Source organism: Paroedura picta, chromosome 6, assembly GCF_049243985.1.
Source record: "Paroedura picta isolate Pp20150507F chromosome 6, Ppicta_v3.0, whole genome shotgun sequence".
In the NCBI taxonomy this organism is placed as follows: domain Eukaryota; kingdom Metazoa; phylum Chordata; class Lepidosauria; order Squamata; family Gekkonidae; genus Paroedura; species Paroedura picta.
The window spans coordinates 33,208,618-33,226,040 of record NC_135374.1 but is presented as its reverse complement, the minus strand read 5'-3'; the positions used below and the strand labels follow the sequence as shown (position 1 = coordinate 33,226,040).

The following is a 17,423-nucleotide window of genomic DNA, read 5'->3' as shown; positions in this document are numbered from 1 at the left end:
CTGCGGGGGAAGAGTCTGGCCTAGAGATGGGTGGGTGGGTGTTGGGGGGGGGGAAGCGGCGGCCAAGCATGGGAAGGAGGGTGGGGGGAGGTTATGATTCTCATCCTTCCTTCAATTTGTTGAAGGCATTGCTCAGTCACTTATAGCAGCAGTACTCTACAGAGAGCCAGTGTTGGTATTGTGGGTCAAGTGTTGGACTAGGCTGGGAGGCTCGAGTTCAAATCCCTCCTCTATCATGAACTCATCCTTATCTACTTCACAGTGCTGTTCTGAAGGGAGAACCCTGCACACCACTTGGAGCTCCCTAGAAAAAGGAGAGATAAAAAATGTACTAGAAAGATATATTCTCAGAGCTGGGAAAAACTTCAGGCCACCTGTTTCAAAAGTAGCAAAGGGCATTCCTTAGGTGGCTTCCTTTGTTCTGAATCATTATCAGGTCTTTACCTTGGTGCAATGAAGATGATTTGGTCCAGTGAAAAGCAAAAATGACAAAGAAAATCCTTAAGACATAAATCTCTTGGGAATGTTGAATGTAATTATGGTTTCTCTGCCAACACCAGTTGTTGATACATGTCCAATAAGACCAGTTTTGTAAAGCTAGTTTCTCTAGCTAGCTTTATATATAGCTCTTTTAATCTAGAGATTGGGTCGCTCTCCAGCCTTGTGGTTTGATTAGTAGTACTTGCAGTTTCTCCGCATGTAAATTAGTCTAATTCCAGTACAAAAAGAGTACCTGTATGCAAAAAAAGCATTTAGGTATTAAATAATTATACCTTTGGATTAATCATCAATTAATTCCACCCATATCACTTCTGTTGGGGAGTTAATTCTCCCGATCTTTCATACCTTATTTGATTCTGTTATATACAATATAACACTACTCTCACACCATCCCTCCCAGTCCTGCTTATAGAGTTTATATCCAGGAAGGACTGTATCCCATAGATTGTGCCCGCTTCACCAAGTTTCTGACATGCCTACTGTATCTAAATAGTCAATGAACAACAAGCAATCCACTCTCGCCCACACTGTGACTTTCAACCAGAAACAATTTGGCTGAACCCAAAATGGTGTGAATAACCCCTTTTTGATATTCATTGTCAGCAGCCTGGTTTCTTTTTGGTTCAAGCAAAGTGTGTCTGTTTTATACAAGTCCCACTTGTCCCAGAAAGCTCCCCAACGTCTAACCAATCTAAACCCTTTCTCCCGGCACCGCTTTCTCTTCCACAGACTGCTGATCTGTGCCTGTCTAGCTGCTTAGATTGCTGCCTGAGGTCCTGGCCTTTAGATCTCTGTCTGGTAAATGAAATTTTTCCTCCAGGGCTACGCGACTATATTTCCCAATGTCATTGGTGCCAAAAAAACCTATCAAGTTTTCTAGATAGTGTGTGATGTTCACGCTCTTCACACCAGCCAGGCAAGTCACCACATGGTCAAAATGCCTTTCACAGTCTCCACTCTCTATATTCCAAATACCCCACTCCCAAAAGCCCACTTCCAGCCACCCAAGGATATCCTCAGCATGAGAAAATATTGCTCTGTTGACCAAGGAAGAGGTCCCTTTTAAGGGATCACATTCCTCCACCTCAGATTGATGCTGTCTGACCTTGAGAGTGTCCTTCTCCACAACAGCAGAAGAGCTGTCAGCACAGGAGTGGAAGAGTTCTGGTAAATGCCTGAGGGTCTCTCCCTGTCTCAGCTTCTCCAGGTTGGCAACTCTAGCCTCAAAACCTGCTCCCCGGGAGCCACAAGCTTCATGCTGTGAGCACCTACCCATGATTTCCACCCAGTGGGTAGATAATTGTGCACGTGGCATTCTCTGCAAGTTTGGTGGAGAGCCAATTTGGTGAAGTGGTTAGGAGTGCGGACTTCTAATCATAGAATCATAGAATCATAGAGTTGGGAGGGGCCATACAGGCCATCTAGTCCAACCTCCTGCTCAATGCAGGATCAGCCCAAAGCATCCTAAAGCATCCAAGAAAAGTGTGTATCCAACTTTTGCTTGAAGACTGCCAGTGAGGGCATGCCGGTTTCAATTCTGCACTCCCCCCCCTGCAGCTAGCTGGGTGACCTTGGGCTCGCCACAGCACTGATAAAACTGTTCTGACTGAGTAGTGATATCAAGGCTCTCTCAGCCTCACCTACCTCACAGGGTGTCTGTTGTGGGGAGAGGAAAGGGAAGGTCTGTAAGCCACTTTGAGACTCCTTTGGGTAGAGAAAAGTGGCATATAAGAACCAACTCTTCTTCTTCTTCTTCTTCTTCTTCTCCAAATAACTGGACAGCACCTGCTCCTTTGCTTGCCTTCTACCTTCATTACTGGTTATTGGTTGAAAAGTTTCTAGAATATGAAGCCACCCGCAACTTGACAGCACGTTATACATGTGGTGGCCCTTGATGATGGTTCAGCAACTTCACTTAGTCCATGCAACAGCAAGACTGTTGTCAGTCATGGCATTATTACACCTGGTCTTAAAGATTTATACTGGTTACCTGTTTTGGGACAATTCAATAAGCTGTTTTTCACTTTTTAAGTCTTACACAGCATTTGACGGACAAACTACCGGACACTACATTCGTTACTGCAAATGCTGCTTCATGTCTCCATGGCTTCTGAATGAGGCAAGAGATCACAAAGAATAGGATCTTTTCAACAGTGACCTCTCAGCTCTGGAATATCTGTTCCCATTTCCTTGACTTGCTCCCTTCCCAAAGTATGCATTGATCCGCAGTTTGTCCCTTGAATGTGAGTGTGTGTGTGTGTGAGCAAGAAATGTATGCTGAAGCTGGAAAAATACACGCGCTACCCAGCTGACATAAAATAATGGCCACGGATATCAAGATGATCGTGCATAACATGTTCTCTCGTTATGCTTGGTAGAAAAGCCAAAATCATCATGACTAAAAAGTGTTTTCCTCCCAAAGTAATTCATAAGTATTACTCCCAGTCAAGTCATCAGCCACTTTGAGACTCCTTTGTGTAGTAAAAAGCAGGGTACAAAAAAAAACAGCACCTCTTCTTCTGCTTGGCTTCCAGTACCATACTGCCTATCCCTCCTCTAGTTAGGTCTTTATCACTCCATCCATTTCCTTTGAAGCAGATGCAAGACAGTACAGCGACTGAAATTCTCCTCTGTAGGTGTGTGTTAAAAGTATCACCTTGCCTTAGATATTTCTGCTGCTGTAAAGAGTTCTTGTAGTGACCAAAGAACAAGCTTTGTTGTTGCTATTGCTGCAGTCTAGATTTTGCACAGATGAACCGAGACAAAAGCTCACTTCATAGGAGGTGAATGAAAAATGCTACACACTCTTTGAAAAAGGTGATAAAACCTGGGAACTTCTGAAGTCACTTCTGAGTTTTCTCACCTAGGTGTTATTTCAACCAGTGTACACAGATTTCCAGCAACAAAGCCCGTAATTCCTCACTGTCACATCAGAAATGCCACTGCCTTCTCTCTCCTGTTCCTGGCCAAACTGCCTGAGGGATGTGGTGGCTCAACACTGATTTGGAGATGCAGAGGGCATGCAGCCATTCCAGTTCCTTCTACATATCTTCTTCTCAATGTAGGCTTCTTGAAAAGAACCCATGAAAAAGCTCTTGGTGCTGGAACTGATACATGTCCTCTTGTCTAGAGCAGCCTTTCTCAATTTTTTTACCATTGAGAACCCCCTTGAAAAATTCCTTTGAGAATCCCCAGAAGTAATGCCAGCAGTCCACACCTTCCTGTTTCATTGCTGGAAGTCACATGTCAACAGAAGGGACATCACTCAGACACTCCCACTGTGACATCATCAGGCCACTCCCACAGCAAAGAAATATTTTCTGATGATTTGTGAACAGAAACATACCTGCACTGGGGTATGTCTACCTGACCATATATGGTCATCACCTGATTTTTTTTTTAACATTTGAAAAATACATTAAAAATTAATTCCCTCCCAATCAGTGAAATCCTACTGGGGCCATTGAGAAACCATGGTTGAGAAAACCTGGTCTAGAGTCTAGGGATGTATGATTTGGAGTAGTCCAAAGATTATCTGGGGGATCTGTATCCCACAGTTTATGAGTCTGTGGTTGTCCTGGTTGCACCCCACTTTGGAGCAGTTCACAAGTCCCTCAACCTTTCCTCCTAGGGTTTGATCCCTAGGCCCTGATCATCCTTGTTGCTCTCTTCTGCACCCTCTCAGTTTTGTCCATATTGTTTTCAAAGTTCTGCAAGAATAGAGCACTGTTTGTTTGCTTCTCAGGTCCTAATAGAAGAAAGGGAGCTTTCTCTCAAACTTTGTCTTGGTGGCTTGACTCAGGGAATGCTATGGTTTGGCCAGTTTGTCATGCCCACTAAATATTCATGCTCATTCTACTGAAATGGTGGGTTCTTTGGCAGTTTTCTGCAGTGATGTACAATTAATAGATACCTGCTGAGCTGCTACTTAGTCATCAGCAGACATGTTTGTATGCCACTATGGTTTGAATCTGCAGGCAAAGTGAGAAACATGAGGGGAGAAGGCAGTACTTTATTTACTATCCAAGTGGTCCGGTGGGTAGCTTGCTAGAATCACCATATGGGACTGCACAGAAGACCAATACCAAGTTGCATTTATCTGTAACTGTTATTCATTGTCTTCTGTGCAATACCAAGACCAATACCAAGTTGCATTTATCTGTAACTGTTATTCATTAAGTGTCTTCTGTGCAAGAACACATACTCTCCCTCCTGCCCCTTGGCATTCTTAGGCTTTGCTGGTGCTAGGGGTACCGAGGGGGGGGGGTGCTGCTGTCCAGGAGCACATGGCCCCTGGGTGGAAAGACAAGTTTCTGACTTTGGTGCACAGTGCCACCTGGAGACTCTTAGCTGTAAAGGCTGTTCAGATGGCTGGCCAACTCATGCATAGTCCCCACACAGAAGATACTCAGTGAACAACAGTTACAGATAAGTACAACTTCGTTATATGCTGCAGAAACTCAGTTTACAGCTGAACATTCAGTTAAAATTGCCACAGAAATAAGTGTGTTTACAAGCCCCAGTAACAGATCCAAGAGGTATCAGTAGAAGAACTGCTGTTATTAAAGCTAATCTGTGGCGTGGTGGGGGAGGAGTCATTTTAGGACATCCTGTTTGCTCCATTCCATCTGGAATTCTTTCCTTCACTCTAGGAAATGAACAAGAAATGTTAGTAGTAGGGGTGTGTCCTCCACTAAAGCAACACATTCTTTGAAACACTGCTCCAAGAATCTGGAAGCAGTCAAATCCCTACCATATTCAGCCAGAGCCTAGAAAACAGAATTCCACATTTGTACACGTTTTTGCTTCTCATCACCCCACAGTTGTATGAAATTCCTTACTGTCTTCTATGCAGCATTCATACTTCCCTGATGTGCTACTAACATGATCCAGGGTGATGATATATATATGCATTAAGCAGCTTTGAGAATTATTCAGATATCCTTTTTTTATATATGTATTTTTATTTTCATAAAGATAGAAATAAGACAGATAGTATAAGTTGTTAATACAAAGAACAATAGAATATAGTTTTCATTTGTTACACTTAAACCCCCTCCATTAAATGTCTCCTTTTAGTTATTCAGATATCCTGATAAGTTTCCATTTCCCAAATTCCAATCTGGACTAAAAAATGTAAATAGAAATTGTGTATTCGATGGAGTCATGCACATAGTGGTCAGTGGCAGCTCATGCCCTTCTTCCCATTCAGTCACCATTCTGCTATCCAAGCTAAACTCCTTTCCCTCCATCCCATCTTCATTTCCACAGTGATGTTTGTCTTCCTTATACAAATTCAGCTCTGGAGATTTCTTTGACACAGGGAGGGAGAAGGATTCTATGATTTTTTCCTCCCCTGCCATTTTTGCTGAAACCTCTAGTTTTTCCTTAGCAGAGGTGAAAGCAGCTCAGTGAGTCAACAGCCAGGCAAGTAAGGGCTGATGTCTGCATCCGCTGAGGTCCACAGCCCGGCAGGAGGCACACGGCAGACACTTTGTCCATATCCAGATGGGGAAAGCCAAAGGAGGCGGTCGAGGAAGTAGTGCTCTGCTTTGCTGCCTTTTCCAGATGCCCCTCCCCATGGGAAATGAAACCTTGCCTCAAAGACCCCTGCAACATCTATCCATCTAGTCCAGTTTTATCCCACTCTTCTTCCAAGAGGTTCAGGACAGCACACATGCTTTTCCCTTCCCTGTCATAACTTCAAATGCCCCCTCCCTCCCACAAGGTATCTTGGGTTAAGAAAGTGGGATTGATTCAAAGTAATGTGGCAAAATTCAATAAGTACAGCATCACCAAGGGATCACCCTGGATCCCAAATATATTGACACAGATCATACCAAGTAATTCTGTTAGCATTTTTAAGTCACTTAGATTGTCCCTTGTGGTTCTGATGTGCATTAGTTTAAATGTTGTCATTTGAAAGAGGAAGGAGGGAGACACTGACCTATTCAGAGATACATTGACCCATTCAGACTACTTCACTGCTAATACTTTCTGTTTTGGGATTTTTCACAGAAGTTATCTTTTATTTACAAAATGAATATCTTTGGAGTTTTGTAGCAACTAATACAAGTAGCTTTGTGTCTTTTTGTAACTGTGTGCATCTTCTGTTCCAATTTTTTTTCCATTTGCCTCTGGAAGTGATTACATTTGTGCTGTAAGGTAAAATGGTAGCCTGTTTGGCTTGTTCCCTGCCTGTTTCCCATACGTTTCTCATTCCTTCTAATATTTGACAGAGAAAAGTAGGCAAACAAAGGCATGTTGATATGGCAGGGAACAAGCCAAACCACAAGTGAGCAGTTCCGTGGCCCTGCCAGAGAACATGTGAAATGGTAACTGGAAAAGATGGATTTCCCAACAATTCATAATAAGCATTTCACTATTTAGATGGCCTAAGGGGAACATTTTTATTGTCACCCCAGCATCCACTTTTGCAGAACATATGGAGGTCTCAAATGATGTGGGAAGTACACATTTGTGCCAGACAAATGTGCTAGTTATGGGTACCTCTTTGATGTGGGAAGGTCCCTGTGATCATCCATAAAGGGGAGGGAAGAAACAGCAAATTTCTGTCAGGGTGTGGGGCTGTGGTTCAAATGTAGCGTGCCTGCAGAAGGTCCCACATTCAGTCCTCGACATCTCCAGCTGAAAGAGTCAGGTAGCAGATGATGTGAAAGATTTTTGAAATCCCAGAGAGCCACTGCCAGTCAGACTAGACACTCTTAATAAATATAATGGGGTAACGTCTAGCAAGGGAGAAAGGAGGGAATAAAAAGACATTGAAGAGCATGACATGTGTTGGGGATGTTTTCCCTACACATGCTCCATGGATACTGTTCCTTCTGATCCTACTCTAAGGCCTGATTTAACTGTGATGCTGGTGAGGCAAAGGGGCTTACCCATGTGACTTTGTACTGTATTTGCATGGGTTGCTTCCTGTTCTTCACTAGTATGCCAGCACAGCACCCACTGGGCTTGGAGATCTTGGGTGTGCTAACTAAAGACTATGTAGCTGCTTTGGATGGGTGCAAGTGCTAAGTTTGACAAGTGCTCCCTTTGGCAGGTCAATATTACTTTTAAATCATACTTCAACTTAAGCTGGTTCTGGATCTCCGAGAACAAGTTCTGTTAGGCTGTTTCAATGGCTGCAATCATTTTGTTTGATGTCATCTTGCTGCACCATCTGTGTACCTGGCACTTCAACACCATCAGCGAAAACAGAAACCCAGACAAGTCCCAAAGAGCCTACAAAATGACATTTGCGAAGTGAAAGATGGGAGAAGCCAGGAAGGAACACGAGCCAATGCAGTTACACAGACTTGTGGTTGAGAACCAAAACCAGAGGGATGAATTGAGCTTCTCTTCCTAGCAAGGGGCTTAGGAGGGCAGCTTTAAGCAGGGAAATGCAGACAATCCCTATTTTGCTAGCAGCTTTCTCTCTAGCTAGGCTGTTTTCAAAGTTTTCCACAAGGCATCAAAGGGTGGGTCTTCAAATGGAAGCCAAGCATAAAAACGGCATTGACTTTGTTTTATGTAAAGTGATTCCAAGAGCAGAGAAGTCAAGTGAAGCCAGCTAAGTAAGTCAATGTTGACATGTTAAAAAAGGCAACTCCAGTTTGAAGGTCAGACAGGAATGAATGGCCTGAAAGATGTTTTCTGACTGAAATGAATGTCACATTCCTCAGTCTGAAGAACAGGGAAAGGAAAGGAGGAGGCCTCAATAAGCTCTCCACGTCACCCCTTTCATGGGGCTGCTGTAGTCACCCTTCCTTTGGCTCAGGCTCTCTGTTGTGTTCCAGTAGACAGCAAGCACCTGGGAACACTCTGCCGAAAGGCCTTGATTCTTTGACAGCTTTGGATGATGGCCTACATAAGCGAGGAGGGAAGAAAGGGGAGCATTGTCTTCCTCTCGGCTACAGTGCTGCTTTTCAGATCACCTCCAGAAGCGAAAATTTATTACAGTTGTGGAATCTTTTTTTCTTCTGGACAGTAAATGTAAAGCTTAAAAATAAAAAACACACACACAATAATAACATGTTTAGGGATTTTCAGCATTTGCTGTGGGATAAATTTACCGCATATTAATAGGCTGCCGTTGATTGTTTCCCAGATAGGAATCATTCAAGAAGAAGAGTTGGTCTTATATGCCACTTTTCTCTACCCAGAGGAGTCTCAAAGCGGCTTACATTCGCCTTCCCTTTCCACTCCCCACAACAGACACCCTGTGAGGTGGGTGAGGCTGAGAGAGCCCTGATATCACTGCTCGGTCAGAACAGCTTTATCAGTGCTGTGGTGAGACCAAGATCACCCAGCTGGCTGCATGTGGAGGAGCGGGGAATCAAACGTGGCTCATCAGATTAGAAGTTGGCTCTCCTAACCACTACACCAAGCTGGCTCTCAAGTCTTCTGTGTATAACTGTAGGCCATCACAATACAGAATTCTCCAGCTAGCTAGGTGTAGTCAAATATCCTCCAGTCCTGTTAATGTTCTGAATGCCACTGTTTCCTTCTTAGAAGCACCAGGATAATTCAGAAATAGTTGACAGTGATTAATATTGGATAATTCAATAAGGAAGTCTCAAATGATAGAACACCTTCAATTTCCCCCTAAATGCTACATTTGCGCTAATCATCATTTAGCACTAGTAACACTTTGGATTGAATCCTGTGACTCTGTTCCACTAATGCAGAGCCTTCCTCTTGTGGAACATGTTTTTTTCACCAGAAGCTCCTCATGCTGGAGGTAGATGCATTAAATAAAAAAAAAGACGCAAAAGCTGCTTATAAAATGTCAGCATAGCCCTGAGGCAAGTGATGCACTATTATGCATCTTTGGTAGACATTTGGACCAATAATGAGCCTAATGGTGATCAAGAAAACATTGTTCTAAAGTAAAACCAGTTCCAGAGCAGGATATCTCCTCTGAGTTAATCTCCATGGGAATACTGACTGGGCATGCGAAACACCCAAAGCCAAACTGAGGAGAAATTTTGCAGTTTCAATATGGAAGGGGGGGGGGGTCAAACAAGGCAAAGCAGAGTTGGTTGGTTGTACAGCAGAAAAGGAAGCAGCAGTGCCCCCATCGTCCCCACTCCTCTTCCTCCAAAGTCAACTGTTGCTTAAAAAGAAGAGGGAGGGAAACCTCCCAGGACTGCTGTTACACACATCTGCAAAACTGTTGTCAGTTCCAGGTTCCCAGTCTGGTCTTGAACCAAATTGGCCTGAGCTTTCTTAGCAAGGGGCTTAGACTTGCCAAACCAACTGAAGTGACCTCACATTCATGGGATTTCACAGAGCAAGAAATGGCACATTTATTCATTTTCGGTAACTGCGTAAATGACACGGGGGGAATATTTCAGGATTCTGCTTGTAAATGGAAATTGGTTGGAGAAATTGGGACAAGAATTAAGGAAATTAAAAATGAAGCACAGATACATTCTACAATATCCACCGCAAAGGAGTCAGGAGATTTACTCATCAGGAGGACTCAATTCTGTCTTCCTTGTCAGACACTCTTTAAAATCTTGGACTTCAACAGAACAACAAGCATCAAAACTTAGCAACAGACATTTTCTAAAAATACAACTTTTAAGTGAAGTGGCTGGAAATGATAAGTAACAGGAAACTGATTTTTAAATAAACTTTAAAATAAAATGAGACAATCACTACAAAATGATGAAGGGCTCCACCTCTTTTGGTATGTAATATGCCCTGAATTCATGCCCTCCCCAAATCCATTAAATGCAGGGTTAAAACCTAGGATTCTGAATAGATTCAGAGAGCAAGAAAATCCCAGCTGAGCTCTCATTAGCCAACACAGAGCTTTCACTTTGAATTGCACCAGGAGGTATTTGAAGCAACTGAGGCCACCACAGAACTGAGAAGGTACCTACCTAGCATCCAAGAAAAGTGTGGAAATATAAGAATAAGGTAGGACAAATAAAGCTTAAGATTCTGTAACTGTAATCAAAAGGTATACTTTGGAACCATGATGGTTTGGTTGTTAAATGTTGCATCCAGTGGATCCATCTTTCATAGAACAGTGTTTGAAAACAGTGGTTGCAGTGCTGCAAAGGAAAACTGTAGGTGTTTTGAGCTATTTTGTAGGGAGAAACAATTCCCAAAGAAAGTCAGCTATTTTTAATAACATCCCAGGATGGTTATTCTACATATCTGCAAATATATTTACTTACACAGATTAGCTGTAAGAACAGAACTGAGTATCTTGTTTCATTCTGCAGTTTCCTATGTACATAATGTTATACAGTTGGTAGCACAAGTGTTTCAAACACTTCTGTTAGTTCATCGTTAGTTAACTGGATGGCCTGATAATACCCTTCTCTTATTCAGCAACCTGTGGGCAAAAAGAACAGCTGCCAAATCAATTTATGGGTTGCATCCAGTCTAAATTGGCACTTTCCACTCATTTCCCCTTTCTGTTACAGGACCCCCCACCACCAACTGGTTACTTAGGGTCCCCTGTCCCCCAAGAACAGCCTTTTGTTCATATCAATGGACTATAGTGGGAGGGCAGAAGCAAAAAAATCCATTTTGCTTATGGAAATTTTGGTTGTGATCCAACATTATATCTGCAGGCATGCTCTTTGATGAGGTCAAACCATGCAGTTCTGTTCCACTTGCTCGCATAATCTTTGGCTAAATCTTATATGACCTTTATGTACCTAAGCACGTATCCAGTCTTTGAGTAAGACATTCAAAATTTTCTTTTCTCATAATGAAATCCATGAATGTTTTAACTAATAACTTCAGTGAAAAACAAAGGTAAACCAGTCCTGCTTGATCTTCTAAAACCCCTCATGGTAATATTTCAGCAACCTGATTATTTTTACTCCTCTTTTCTCATCTCCAGATTAGCCTCGGCATTACACAGATGACATGCTTTTGTCTCTTAACATAAAAGGAAGGATCATAGACACGAATCTTAGATAATCCTTTTTCATATGCTAACTGGTTATAGACAAGGTTGTTAGGGCCACAGAACTTTGAACTAAATTCTAATGTTTTGTTGTTGTTTTTTTGTAGATTTCCAGTGCTGACACTACAAAATGTCCCAGTCATGGGTGGTTTCAGAGTTCAGGGTGCCTTAGGTAAAAAGCAGTTGGGGCCACCCTATTTTGTTCTGACTGCCACCAGGACTTTCACTCATGCATTCCTTCCCGTTCACCCGCACCTGCCAGTGTGTCATTCCACATATATTGAATACATTTTCAATGCACAGTAGAAGTAGATTTTCCTGTTTTGTACGAGCAAGTTCAGATGCATTATCCAACATGTGCAGAAACTCTTGCCTGTTCATACACCTACCCACTGACCATATGTCATTTCCCCAGTGGTGCTGGGTGGTATATGCAGATGGGAACCTCACCACTGTGCCCACCAGAAATACTACCATTGTATACCCCCTGCAGGTCCCTCTCTAGCAGCATGTGGTTGATGGGCTGTGTAATAATGGGCCCTGCCAGAAATTCTGGGTTCTGGCAGCTGCCCCACTATAGGGTTTGCTGACATCAGCCCTGGCTCCAGTCTTAACCCCTGATGTTTCTAATTAAAGGAGCACAGGTAACAAGGTGCTAGGAATGACCTTTTTCTGCTAGAGACCCTGGATAGCTGCTGCCACTCAGAGCAGGTAATACATTAGAGGGATCAGTGGTCTACCTCAGTATCAGGCTGCTGCATATATACATATCATATGTTCCAACAGTAACTGCAGCCCCACCTGCAAATACCTAAATCTGCAGATTGATGCCATGGAAAAAGATTTCCCTGCAAGCTTTAGGGGGTGGGGGGCAGGCATGGTTTACAGGAAATCCGGAAACTTTTTTTTAAATGGAGGTGGGTGGGGGTTAAATCCTGGTTTTTCTTAATCCTGGCTAAAGTTGCTGCTGATATAATGACATAACCTCTACTAAGCTTGGAAGAATGAATTTATTTCCCTACACTTGGGCAATTGGCAGTCTTGCATGAACACTGGACCTTCCATTTAGAGCAGTTAACAAGTATGCTATGATTATCAGATGCTGACACAAGTAGAATTTGTTCTAACGTCTCTGCCAGTCCAGTTGCTAACAGCAGAAGTTGCCATTGTGCTGTTTTTCCTTTGAGCAGTTCATGTACATTCACTTCAAATAGGGCAGAAGGGAGAAAAAACGCTCGGCTCTAATATTTCAGACATTCTTTCAGCCATTTATCCTGAGCTCTGTACAACTCTTTCAGAGTTAAGCACCCTGGCAGATTGTTGAAAGTGGGGATTGCTTAATTCCTCATAAAGAAGAGGTGTTGTTGTTTAAATAAAGTGGCTACTGTAATAGATTTGCTGGTACGTTAAGAGCATTACAGGATCTAGGGTTAGCTTTGGGAAGCAAACCATGTAAAATACAGGGAACCGCAGAAAATGCTGAAAACATCAAAAAGTGATGCAACCTTTAACGGGGGAAGAGAAGCAAGATTGTGGGATTAACATATTCACTGAAGGCACACTGTGCTAAATTAAAACGTTTTGGAGTGGCGATATGGCTATGCTTCCCAACCAAATTCTGCATGATTGCACCACTTCTGGGGTTTCTCAAAGCCTGAAGAGTGTTTCAGAGGTTTCTCAATGGTAAAAAAATTGAGAAAGGCTGACGTAGGATCTATGGCACAGGCCCAGAAACATTGACATGTGGGTCCATGGTTGTTTTCATAATCCCTAGTGCACAAGGCCTGCCTACTAAAATGAAATTCAGGCTGCCTCTGCCTGGTTGCCTCTGGAAAGATTCATGCCCGATATGCTTGGCAGTGGTGTGACCAGATGATTTTTATATGATGGACTGTAATGCGAATCTGGTTCAAAATTCTGCATGGTGATCAAGAAATGCAGCCACTACTAACTATTCCCCTTTTTTTTGCCATATGAGTAATAAATACACAAAATCAGCCTATGAAACTCTTCGATACCACACAAAGTTTCTTTATTGGAAATGATAGTAGCTACATGGGATCATAGTCAGAACTGACTCAATAGGCGTGGGGTACAGATTATAGAGGCTTCGAGGGGTTCCCCAACCTCTGGGAATCTAAACCAGACACAGTTCAAAAGAAGTAATAATATGTAGATATGTAGATAGCAGGCTGGACATCAAGAGAGTGGGTAATACTGGGAACCGAGGCACAAAATGGGTGATATGACACAGGAGGTTGAAAGAGGAGGAGGAGGAGGAGGAGGAGGAGGAGGAGGAGGAGGAGGAGGAGGAGGAGGAGGAAAGGAATGTGTGGGGAGTATGGCAGGCATAAAATACAACAACAGGAAATTGACCTTGAGGTGTAAAACGAGAGCATCTAGGTAACATCAGAGCATGCATTAATGTCTAAGGAAACCTACTAAATCAATAGAACATATATCATGGCAGAAGTACATGGGGGATCCCCTTGTGGGGTCCAATGAACTTGGAAAATTTAAAAGGAAAAACAAACTGGGCAGCTAGGAACTTTCTCCATGAGATCCAAGGACAGGTACCACAGGAGGTTAGGATGTAACATGCGGGAAACTCTCTAGAGTCAGTTGACCCATCTAACCGTAACAAACTAAATAACATAGGCAGAGGAAAGGATGCATAGTAATGGGTTTAAACTACAAGTACAATGATATAGGCTAGATATCAGGAAAATAATTTCACAGTCAGAGTAGTTCAGCAGTGGAATAGGCTGCCTAAGGAGGTGGTGAGCTCCCCCTCAGTGGCAGTCTTCAAGCAGAGGTTGGATACACACTTTTCTTGGATGCTTTAGGATGCTTTGGGCTGATCCTGCATTGAGCAGGGGGTTGGACTAGATGGTCTGTATGGCCCCTTCCAACTCTATGATTCTATGATTCTATGAAAGCCATCATGATTTGCAATACAAAAGCGGTTCCCCAGGCTGGGTAAATCTACACATCAAAGCCCCATAGTGTTGACCATATACAGGATGAGGGAGGGACTTGCTGGAAAGATATACATTAAGACCACAATCATTTGACAGAATCAACCTGGTTCTGACACAGCCCTTATGCATGTCAAGGAACAATTTTTTAAAAGGTATGATTTCTACAAACTTCCCCCCCCCCTAAAAAAGCACATAAAATCTGTCTTTGATTCCTGAGGGTCAAGATAGATTTTATTTTAGTCCTAGAGGATGGATTTTCCACCTTGAAACTCAGGATGCAGCCTGAGGAAAGACAAGAGCAGTGGGTCAGTCTACCTGTATTTACCAGCAGGTTCGCCAACTTAAAGCCTTGTATGGGTTGGCCCCCATCAGAGCTGTTGCCAGCCATTCTAGTTCCTTTTATGTATCCCATAGTAAGTTATCAGGGTAGAGCCCAGGATTTCTGCTTCAAGACCTGACAGACTATGTTAATTATCTGTCCATAATACCGACAAAATCCACCTGTTACTACATCAGCTTTATTTCTATTGCTGCTGTCCACATTTAGAGTCAGTGTAATTTTACAACCCATTGACGATTTGGCCACTGGATTTCAAGTAAACCATGTAATATTTATTTAGTAAAATGTTCATTGTGTAGTCTGTGTACCACAGACATTGTTTGCATAGAATGGGATACCGTGCAATTAGTTTGGTTTCTAAGAATGTGGGGACATTATGGCCAAGAAGCTTGGGACAGATTTCTACTCAGTACCTCTGTAAGTCATGGGGGCAGGCAACAGGTAACTGATAGGTCCATGAGTGGACAGTATGTTAACCATCCACTCGCAAGGTTCAACAAACCAACACAGTCCGGTGGGTGCAATATCCTCTCCAGTGCCAGAATGTAACAAGAACAAGCCCACAGCAGGCTGCTGCTTCTCCACTTCTCAGTTTCCATATGTCAACAAACCACAGTGAGTCTTGGCTGCACATGCATTTGTATAAACCAATGTGCTGTAATGGGAAGGGCGGTCTTGGTAGAAGGGTGGGATCCATTCCCAGGCTACCATAGCTCAGTGATTTTTAAGTGAAGAATGCTTCAGTTTCCCGTTCCCTACCTGCAGGCTGTCTGACTGATACATTCTTGGCAGGGACTGTGCATATCTATTCTTGAAGACTAAAATTCCATAAAGCCAAGCATCAGGCTTCTGCATATGTCTCACCCGTCTCCAAAAGATCAAATTCAGAGCAAGGCATGTGTAGAGCCACAAATGAGGTACTCTCCTTTAGTCTCAGGCGAATACGATACTAATCTGGAAAAAAGGGCAACCAGTAAGCAAGTGATCTCTTTCTGTTATTCCACTTCCCTGCTAAGTACAGGTTCTAATCTTTTCCCAAGATTTTGGCAAACAAGTATTATTAGACAGCTAAGTATACAGGGGCCCTCCAAAGTGAGATCTTTATTTGAAGACTGAAAAACTGCTATGGAAGTATATGTATTTTTATATGACAATATAGACAATAGTTTTAAAAGTTTATTATATAGAATATAATTTTATAACCCATGGAAGATTTCCCTCACTGGATTTCCAACAGAGAAGAAAACCTTATTATAAGTACTCAAACTGTTTAATGGAAGATAGTTAGCATTGCATGGACTTCGTTAACCTGGGAAATTGGATATAGGGCAATTAGTTTTGTTTCTAAGATGGCATGGGCATCCAGGACTGTTGTTATTCCCATATCTGTATTCAGATTTGAGTGGTGTTTCATTAGAACAATGGGATAGCAATTTTATACTTACAGATAAATTAGCTTTGTTGGAAAAAACTTTGAACATCACTACTGTAGGGGGAAAACTTGCTGATTTAATTATTTTTACCCTGGTTTTGTTTTTAGAAGATTATAACATTTTTACATGGGTTCTCATGCTGAATTAAAATGGGTGAGTGGTGTTTTTCACAAGTACTTTTGGCCAGTGAGACAAGTGCCCTCTCTTTTAAGATTATGCAGCAGGGCCTTCAGATTTCACAAGGCGGCCCCATTATTGAGGAAACCAGTCTGACACTGTCTTTTTTGACAATGCCATGCTATTGCCACGGTGATGGGGACATTCCTTTTTCCTGCCAGCACATATCAGTTTTAAGTGAGGACAAAGTATTGCCTTTGTTTGATAATCAGCGATGTTGTTAGGTATCCATGTCTGATTGGATACATCATGCCATGTCATCACATTCTTTGTGCGATTTTTTAATGGTTGGGATCTCTTAGATCCCAGAGACAGAATGGCATTGAAACAGAGCAGAGAAGACAATGAACTGTGAACATTTGTGGAAAAACAGAATCTAAGTATTTGGAGAAGAATTTTGTACCCCCAGAGGCCTTTCACCCCTAAGTGAATGAAATTTCACTATGGGCTTTTTTGATCATTCATTGGCTTTGCCTGCAGTCATATGAATGAAAAATATTTTAATAGAATGGAGTACTTTATAGTAGCCATGATGGAATAACTCATATTGGTAACCCACTTAGTTAAGAATAAAGAAGACTGCATATTTGGCCGGGGGAAGAATAGAATAATTAATTAGGCAAGAATGCCAGTATTCCTGTTCCTAGATATATTATACTTTTGGAAAGCATAACAATCAATTTAGGCAATTCAAGAAATTGAATGAGGGACGAATGCTGATGCACTGATAATGAAAATTAAAATCTTTCCAGAGATGGTCAAAAAGAGATACTATTGGTAGCATTTCCAGTAGAAAGTAAATGTGACTGAATCTGAAATCTGATACATTTGCTAAATTGAAGCAATGGAGTAGTTTTATCTGGGCTTGCATAAAAATGAAGTGCCCATGAGTGTATATTATTAGTTAACTGAATACTTCATATAACATTCTTTTCTGCATAGCTGGTAAATAAAATTAGAAATTATTCCGGAGAAAGGAACAAATGGTGTATTAGCTGGCTGAGAAGACGGAATGTATTCATCATGGATTAGCTTATTAGACTTTTCAAAAA

The 17,423-nt window shown here is 42.2% G+C and overlaps 1 protein-coding gene across 3 annotated transcripts in view; it reads left to right on the top strand.

Annotated features, from left to right (window-relative positions):
* Positions 1-17,423, top strand: part of COL8A1 (collagen type VIII alpha 1 chain) — a 110,315-nt gene that overhangs the window by 46,746 nt on the left and 46,146 nt on the right. Inside the window, exon 1 of one of the 3 annotated variants that reach the window (XM_077342046.1) lies at positions 10,314-10,434. The exons of the other annotated variants lie outside the window; for them this stretch is intronic. The gene's annotated coding sequence lies outside the window, so the exon portion shown is untranslated. Of the gene's footprint in view, positions 1-10,313; positions 10,435-17,423 lie in introns of those variants that run through there. 3 annotated transcript variants of the gene reach the window in all.